The following is a 10,030-nucleotide window of genomic DNA, read 5'->3' on the forward strand; positions in this document are numbered from 1 at the left end:
GCTGACGAACTGGACGCTGTCTTGTGGAGTTTGCGAACTACCCCTAACAGGTCAACAGGGTTTACCCCATTTTTCCTGGTATACGGATCCGAAGCCGTGATTCCCTCCGACATCATCCACGATTCGCCGCGAGTTTCCGCCTATAATGAAGAAACAGCTGACGAGGCCAGACAGCTATCTGTGGACCTGATCGAAGAAGCTCGGAATTTAGCTGACCAGCGCTCCGCCATCTACCAGCAGAAGCTCCGACGTTATCACAGTCGTCGAGTCCGGAATCGCTCGTTCATGGCCGGAGACCTGGTTCTCCGCCTTCGCCAGGTGAAAGATCACAAGTTGCAATCTCCATGGGAAGGACCCTTCGTCATTAGCAAAGTGCTTCACAACGGATCGTACTACCTTGTTGACTTCCGAGAGCTAAAGGATAGACCTGCTAACTGGCACCGGAAACGAAAAAGGGAGGATCCGGGTGATATCTACGACGAAACAGAGCGTCCTTGGAACATTGCACAGCTACGTCCTTTCCACACTTAGCATAGAATTACATACTTTGTAACAATATTATACATGATCAATGAAATAAAGCTTTTGGTTCACTCTATGAGTCATTTACCTCCTTTACTTGTTCATTTTTAGATCGTGTATGTTTTCCGACTAAAACCGCAGAGCTGGATATTTCCGCCTAGGCGTGTATGAAAGTTGTGATTTTCAAAAATCGTCCCTCGGGACGTAAGCTTAAGTTTTACGGTCGAAATGTTTTCTGTTGCGAATTCGTGGATTCCTAGTAGCGATTTCCGGCACCTTGGCTGGGGGCTTGTTTCCGCGGTTATTGACGGATTGCCATTGGGCTTCGTCGCCGCTGGCGAGCGTTTCCGGCTAAAGGTCTTCCGGCTCGCGGAAGGTCAAGCGAGTAAGCCGGAAAACATCAACATCAGCACTTGCTTTCCAACAAAAACGAAACATGCAGAATAATATTAAAGGATAGCAGGATAAGTTGTTTCTGCCCATGCATAGTTGTTTCGTCCCTAGCTACTTAAGAATTTAAAGTTTTATTACAAACCCTCGCTGGGGCCAAAATGATGCATTGTTTTTTCCCCGCAGGAAGAAAGTGTTCACTCCCCCTTAGCAGGAGAAGTTTTGCCCTTCGGGTCACCTTCCTTGGCATCCTTTGCCGGAGATGACACGTCCTCGTCACTTTCTTCCGACGAAGCTGCAGCGCCGCCCTTGGGTTCCTCTTGGGGAGCATCCTTGGAGCTGGTCCAGGTAAACTGGGTGCCGGATTCCGCAGGACGCGCCTCCGCGTCACGCTTCTCCTGAAGTTCTGCTTCCAGGGGTTCGTCCGCGGGAAGCACGAACTTGTCGTAGAATTCTTCATGCCGGATCCTGCGCGCGATGCGGGTGTCGTAGCCGTTTACTGCATCTAGGAGCGCATTGACATTCGCGTCCGGAGGAACACCGGTGGTCACCTGGTCAAGATCAAGCTCCGGGCTATGCGCCAAGCACATGGTCAAGGCCATCGCAGCTGCGCCTCGGGCTGATGATGCTTGAAGATCCGTCACCAGCTCCGGAAGAACGTCCATCTTTTGTATAAGCTTGCGAACATTGCAAGTACGACTCCTTTTGATGGATAAGTTGTAGCATATCTTCCGGGAGGCGGAGATGAGGTCTTTGCAATCATCGCCTGCAAGTTGAAGGAGATCGTCTCGGGGGAACAAATTCCGACGCTTTTCCGGATACCCAAGCGGTTCTGCACGAGATAATCGGATATAAGTATGCAGTTCGAGCACACGAAAAAGGTCGGAGCAAGCATTTACATAAGGTTCTATCGTAGTACCCAAGATGTTCTCACTGAGCAAGTCCCAGTGATGCTCCTCTTTTTCCATATATCTTTGGAGCCCAGTGAGTTCTTTCTGCTGCCTCTTGATGGTCTCGCTGTCAGCATTTCTTTTCAATACAAATTCGCCCTTCTCCCTGGCGTGCTCGGAGTTTTTCTCCGCCAGCTGATACGTCTCCGACGTATCGATAATTTCTTATGTTCCATGCCATATTATTGATGATACCTACATGTTTTATGCACACTTTATGTCATATTCGTGCATTTTCTGGAACTAACCTATTAACAAGATGCCGAAGTGCCAATTGCTGTTTTCTGCTGTTTTTGGTTTCAGAAATCCTAGTAACGAAATATTCTCGGAATCGGACGAAATCAAGACCCAGGTTCCTATTTTCACCGGAAGCATCCAAAACACCCGAGAGCCGCCAGAGGGGGGCCCTGTGGGCCCCAGATGATAGGGTGGCGCGGCCTGGGCCCTGGCCGCGCCAGCCTATGGTGTGGCCACCCCTTCGACCCTCCTGCGCCGCCTCTTCGCCTATATAAAGCCTCCGTCGAGAAAACCCTGATACGAAGAACCACGATACGGAAAACCTTCCAGAGCCGCCGCCATTGCGAAGCCAAGATCTGGGGGACAAGAGTCTCTGTTCCGGCACCCTGCCGGAGCGGGGAAGTGCCCCCGGAAGGCTTCTCCATCGACACCGCTGCCATCTCCACCGCCATCTTCATCACCGCTGCTGCTCCCATGAGGAGGGAGTAGTTCTCCATCGAGGCTCGGGGCTGTACCGGTAGCTATGTGGTTCATCTCTCTCCTATGTGCTTCAATACAATAATCTCATGAGCTGCCTTACATGATTGAGATTCATATGATGATGCTTGTAATCTAGATGTCATTATGCTAGTCAAGTGAGTTTTACCTATGTGATCTCCGGAGACTCCTTGTCCCACGTGTGTAAAGGTGACAGGGTGTGCACCGTGTGGGTCTCTTAGGCTATATTTCACGGAATACTTATTCACTCGTTGAATGGCATAGTGAGGTGCTTATTTATATCTCTTTATGATTGCAATGTGTTTGTATCACAATTTATCTATGTGCTACTCTAGCAATGTTATTAAAGTAGTTTTATTCCTCCTGCACGTGTGCAAAGGTGACAGATGTGTGCACCGTGTTAGTACTTGGTTTATGCTATGATCATGATCTCTTGTAGATTGCGAAGTTAACTATTGCTATGATAATATTGATGTGATCTATTCCTCCTACATATGCATGAAGGTGACGAGTGTGCATGCTATGCTAGTACTTGGTTTAGTCTTTTGATCTATCTTACACTAAAGGTTACTAAAATATGAGCATTATTGTGGAGCTTGTTAACTCCGGCATTGAGGGTTCGTGTAATCCTACGCAATGTGTTCATCATCCAACAAGAGTGTAGAGTATGCATTTATCCGTTACTGTTATGTGATCAATGTTGAGAGTGTCCACTAGTGAAAGTCTAATCCCTAGGCCTTGTTCCTAAATACTGCTATTGCTTGCTTGTTTACTTGTTTCTATTGCGTTACTACTTGCTACGTTACTACTGCTTGTTTACTCGTCCTGGGCAAAGCACTTTTCCGGTGCCGTTGCTACTACTTATTCATACCACCTGTATTTCACTATCTCTTCGCCGAACTAGTGCACCTATTAGGTGTGTTGGGGACACAAGAGACTTCTTGCTTTGTGGTTGCAGGGTTGCATGAGAGGGATATCTTTGACCTCTTCCTCCCTGAGATCGATAAACCTTGGGTAATCCACTTAAGGGAAACTTGCTGCTGTTCTACAAACCTCTGCTCTTGGAGGCCCAACACTGTCTACAAGAATAGAAGCTCCCGTAGACATCAAGTACTTTTCTGGCGCCGTTGCCGGGGAGGAAAGGTAAAAGGCTCTCATACTACGGTCCCAGGTAAAGTATTTTTCTGGCGCCGTCGTCTGTGTGCTCGAAGCTATTTCCTTTAGATCCTGCAATTGCATCTTGTTGTTTCTTGTTTACACTAGTTGGCATAATGGACAACAATGAGCTTCTTATTCTATTTCCTGATTTAAAACATGGATTGTTTGATGCGAAAATTAAAAAACCTATGGAATCTTATTTGCATGCTGGTAGTAATATTAGTATGAACGCTTTGAACACCATTGTTGATAATAATATAGAAAGTTCTAAGCTTGGGGAAGCTGGTTTTCATGATCTTTTTAGTCCCCCAAGCATTGAGGAGAAAATTTACTTTGATGATGCTATGTCTCCTACTTCTGATGATTATAATGATAGTGGTCTTTTGGTGCCACCTACTATGGAGAGTAAATTTTGTTGTGATTATACTATGCCTCCTATATTTGATGATGAGAATAATAATGATAGCTACTTTGTTGAATTTGCTCCCACTATTACTAATAAAATTGATTATGCCTATGTGGAGAGTAATAATTTTATGCATGAGACTCATGATAAGAATGCTTTATGTGATAGTTATATTGTTGAGTTTGCTCATGATGCTACTGAAAGTTATTATGAGAGAGGAAAATATGGCTGTAGAAATTTTCATGTTACTAAAATGCCTCTCTATGTGCTGAAATTTTTGAAGCTACACTTGTCTTATCTTCCTATGCTTGTTACTTTGCTCTTCATGAACTTGTTTATTTACAAGATTCCTATGCATAGGAAGCATGTTAGACTTAAATGTGTTTTGAATTTGCCTCTTGATGCTCTCTTTTGCTTCACATACTATTTCTTGCGAGTGCATCATTAAAACCGCTGAGCCCATCTTAACGGCTATAAAGAAAGAACTTCTTGGGAGATAACCCATGTGTTATTTTGCTACAGTACTTTGTTTTATATTTGTGTCTTGGAAGTTGTTTACTACTGTAGCAACCTCTCCTTATCTTAGTTTTATGTTTTGTTGTGCCAAGTAAAGTCTTTGATAGTAAAGTAAGTACTAGATTTGGATTACTTGCGCAGTTCCAGATTTCTTTGTCTGTCACGAATCTGGGTCTATCTCCCTGTAGGTAGCTCAGAAAATTAAGCCAATTTACGAGCATGATCCTCAGATATGTACGCAACTTTCATTCAATTTGAGCATTTTCGTTTGAGCAAGTCTGGTGGCCTAATAAAATCCATCTTTACGGACTGTTCTGTTTTGACAGATTCTGTCTTTTATTTCGCATTGCCTCTTTTGCTATGTTGGATGAATTTCTTTGATCCATTAATGTCCAGTAGCTTTATGCAATGTCCAGAAGTGTTAAGAATGATTGTGTCACCTCTGAACATGTGAATTTTTATTATGCACTAACCCTCTAATGAGTTGTTTCGAGTTTGGTGTGGAGGAAGTTTTCAAGGATCAAGAGAGGAGTATGATGCAATATGATCAAGGAGAGTGAAAGCTCTAAGCTTGGGGATGCCCCGGTGGTTCACCCCTGCATATTCTAAGAAGACTCAAGCGTCTAAGCTTGGGGATGCCCAAGGCATCCCCTTCTTCATCGATTATCAGGTTCCTCCCCTGAAACTATATTTTTATTCCGTCACATCTTATGCACTTTGCTTGGAGCGTCTGTTTGTTTTTGTTTTTGTTTTGTTTTGTTTGAATAAAATGGATCCTAGCATTCACTTTATGGGAGAGAGACACGCTCCGCTGTAGCATATGGACAAGTATGTCCTTAGGCTCTACTCATAGTATTCATGGCGAAGTTTCTTCTTCGTTAAATTGTTATATGGTTGGAATTGGAAAATGCTACATGTAGTAACTCTAAAATGTCTTGGATAATTTGATACTTGGCAATTGTTGTGCTCATGTTTAAGCTCTTGCATCATATACTTTGCACCCATTAATGAAGAAATACTTAGAGCTTGCTAATTTGGTTTGCATATTTGGTTTCTCTAGAGTCTAGATAACATCTAGTATTGAGTTTTGAACAACAAGGAAGACGGTATGGAGTCTTATAATATTTACCATATGTCTTTTATGTGAGTTTTGCTGTACCGTTCATCCTTGTGTTTGTTTCAAACAACCTTGCTAGCCTAAACCTTGTATCGAGAGGGAATACTTCTCATGCATCCAAAATCCTTGAGCCAACTACTATGCCATTTGTGTCCACCATACCTACCTACTACATGGTATTTATCCGCCATTCCAAAGTAAATTGCTTGAGTGCTACCTTTAAAATTCCATCATTCACCTTTGCAATATATAGCTCATGGGACAAATAGCTTAAAAACTATTGTGGTATTGAATATGTACTTATGCACTTTATCTCTTATTAAGTTGCTTGTTGTGCGATAACCATGCTTCAGGGGACGCCATCAACTATTCTTTGTTGGATATCATGTGAGTTGCTATGCATGTCCGTCTTGTCTCGAAGCAAGAGAGATCTACCACCTTCATGGTTGGAGCATGCATATTGTTAGAGAAGAACTTTGGGCCGCTAACTAAAGCCATGATTCATGGTGGAAGTTTCAGTTTTGGACACATATCCTCAATCTCATATGAGAATAATAATTGTTGCCACATGCTTATGCATTAAAGAGGAGTCCATTATCCGTTGTCCATGTTGTCCCGGTATGGATGTCTAAGTTGAGAATAATCAAAAGCGAGAAATCCAAAATGCGAGCTTTCTCCTTAGACCTTTGTACGGGCGGCATGGAGGTACCCCATTGTGACACTTGGTCAAAACATGTGCATTGCAAAGATCCGGTAGTCCAAGTTAATTAGGACAAGGTGCGGGCACTATTAGTATACTATGCATGAGACTTGCAACTTGTAAGATATAATGTACATAACTCATATGCTTTATTACTACCGTTGACAAAATTGTTTCATGTTTTCAAAATAAAAGCTCTAGCACAAATATAGCAATCGATGCTTTCCTCTTTGAAGGACCATTCTCTTTACTTTTATGTTGAGTCAGTTCACCTATCTCTCTCCACCTCAAGAAGCAAACACTTGTGTGAACTGTGCATTGATTCCTACATACTTGCATATTGTACCTGTTATATTACTCTATGTTGACAATTATCCATGAGATATACATGTTACAAGTTGAAAGCAACCGCTGAAACTTAATCTTCCTTTGTGTTGCTTCAATGCCTTTACTTTGATTTATTGCTTTATGAGTTAACTCTTATGCAAGACTTATTGATGCCTGTCTTGAAAGTGCTATTCATGAAAAGTCTTTGCTTTATGATTCACTTGTTTACTCATGTCATTACCATTGTTTTGATCGCTGCATCCACTACATATGTTTACAAATAGTATGATCAAGGTTATGATGGCATGTCACTTCAGAAATTATCTTTGTTATCGTTTTACTCGCTCGGGACGAGCGAGAACTAAGCTTGGGGATGCTTGATACGTCTCCGACGTATCGATAATTTCTTATGTTCCATGCCATATTATTGATGATACCTACATGTTTTATGCACACTTTATGTCATATTCGTGCATTTTCCGGAACTAACCTATTAACAAGATGCCGAACTGCCGATTCTTGTTTTCTCGCTGTTTTTGGTTTCAGAAATCCTAGTAACGAAATATTCTCGGAATCGGACGAAATCAAGACCCGGGTTCCTATTTTCACCGGAAGCATCCAGAACACCCGAGAGCCGCCGGAGGGGGCCCTGTGGGCCCCAGATGATAGGGTGGCGCGGCCCGGGCCACTGGCCGCGCCGGCCTATGGTGTGGCCACCCCTTCGACCCTCCTGCGCCGCCTCTTCGCCTATATAAAGCCTCCGTCGAGAAAACCCCGATACGAAGAACCACGATACGGAAAACCTTCCGAGCCGCCGCCATCGCGAAGCCAAGATCCGGGGGACAGGAGTCTCCGTTCCGGCACCCTGCCGGAGCGGGGAAGTGCCCCGGAAGGCTTCTCCATCGACACCGCTGCCATCTCCACCGCCATCTTCATCACCGCTGCTGCTCCCATGAGGAGGAGTAGTTCTCCATCGAGGCTCGGGGCCGTACCGGTAGCTATGTGGTTCATCTCTCTCCTATGTGCTTCAATACAATAATCTCATGAGCTTCCTTACATGATTGAGATTCATATGATGATGCTTGTAATCTAGATGTCATTATGCTAGTCAAGTGAGTTTTACCTATGTGATCTCCGGAGACTCCTTGTCCCACGTGTGTAAAGGTGACGTGTGTGTGCACCGTGTGGGTCTCTTAGGCTATATTTCACGGAATACTTATTCACTCGTTGAATGGCATAGTGAGGTGCTTATTTATATCTCTTTATGATTGCAATGTGTTTGTATCACAATTTATCTATGTGCTACTCTAGCAATGTTATTAAAGTAGTTTTATTCCTCCTCGCACGTGTGCAAAGGTGACGAGTGTGTGCACCGTGTTAGTACTTGGTTTATGCTATGATCATGATCTCTTGTAGATTGCGAAGTTAACTATTGCTATGATAATATTGATGTGATCTATTCCTCCTACATATGCATGAAGGTGACAGTGTGCATGCTATGCTAGTACTTGGTTTAGTCTTTTGATCTATCTTACACTAAAGGTTACTAAAATATGAGCATTATTGTGGAGCTTGTTAACTCCGGCATTGAGGGTTCGTGTAATCCTACGCAATGTGTTCATCATCCAACAAGAGTGTAGAGTATGCATTTCGCCGTACCGTTAAGTGATCAATGTTGAGAGTGTCCACTAGTGAAAGTCTAATCCCTAGGCCTTGTTCCTAAAGACTGCTATCGCTGCTTGTTTACTCGTTTTACTTGCGTTACTACTTGCTACGTTACTACTCGCTTGTTTACTCGTCCCGGGCAAAGCACTTTTCCGGTGCCGTTGCTACTACTTATTCATACCACCTGTATTTCACTATCTCTTCGCCGAACTAGTGCACCTATTAGGTGTGTTGGGGACACAAGAGACTTCTTGCTTTGTGGTTGCAGGGTTGCATGAGAGGGATATCTTTGACCTCTTCCTCCCCGAGATCGATAAACCTTGGGTAATCCACTTAAGGGAAACTTGCTTCGCTGTTCTACAAACCTCTGCTCTTGGAGGCCCAACACCTGTCTACAAGAATAGAAGCTCCCGTAGACATCAAGTACTTTTCTGGCGCCGTTGCCGGGGAGGAAAGGTAAAAGGCTCTCATACTACGGTCCCAGGTAAAGTATTTTTCTGGCGCCGTCGTCTGTGTGCTCGAAGCTATTTCCTTTAGATCCTGCAATTGCATCTTGTTGTTTCTTGTTTACACTAGTTGGCATAATGGACAACAATGAGCTTCTTATTCTATTTCCTGATTTAAAACATGGATTGTTTGATGCAAAAATTAAAAAACCTATGGAATCTTATTTGCATGCTTGGTAGTAATATTAGTATGAACGCTTTGAACACCATTGTTGATAATAATATAGAAAGTTCTAAGCTTGGGGAAGCTGGTTTTCATGATCTTTTTAGTCCCCCAAGCATTGAGGAGAAAATTTACTTTGATGATGCTATGTCTCCTACTTCTGATGATTATAATGATAGTGGTCTTTTGGTGCCACCTACTATGGAGAGTAAATTTTGTTGTGATTATACTATGCCTCCAATATTTGATGATGAGAATAATAATGATAGCTACTTTGTTGAATTTGCTCCCACTATTACTAATAAAATTGATTATGCCTATGTGGAGAGTAATAATTTTATGCATGAGACTCATGATAAGAATGCTTTATGTGATAGTTATATTGTTGAGTTTGCTCATGATGCTACTGAAAGTTATTATGAGAGAGGAAAATATGGCTGTAGAAATTTTCATGTTACTAAAATGCCTCTCTATGTGCTGAAATTTTTGAAGCTACACTTGTCTTATCTTCCTATGCTTGTTACTTTGCTCTTCATGAACTTGTTTATTTACAAGATTCCTATGCATAGAAAGCATGTTAGACTTAAATGTGTTTTTAATTTGCCTCTTGATGCTCTCTTTTGCTTCACATACTATTTCTTGCGAGTGCATCATTAAAACTGTTGAGCCCATCTTAACGGCTATAAAGAAAGAACTTCTTGGGAGATAACCCATGTGTTATTTTGCTACAGTACTTTGTTTTATATTTGTGTCTTGGAAGTTGTTTACTACTGTAGCAACCTCTCCTTATCTTAGTTTTATGTTTTGTTGTGCCAAGTAAAGTCTTTGATAGTAAAGTAAGTACTAGATTTGGATTACTGCGCAGTTCCAGATTT

Source organism: Lolium rigidum, chromosome 3 (assembly GCF_022539505.1).
Source record: "Lolium rigidum isolate FL_2022 chromosome 3, APGP_CSIRO_Lrig_0.1, whole genome shotgun sequence".
Classification (NCBI taxonomy): domain Eukaryota; kingdom Viridiplantae; phylum Streptophyta; class Magnoliopsida; order Poales; family Poaceae; genus Lolium; species Lolium rigidum.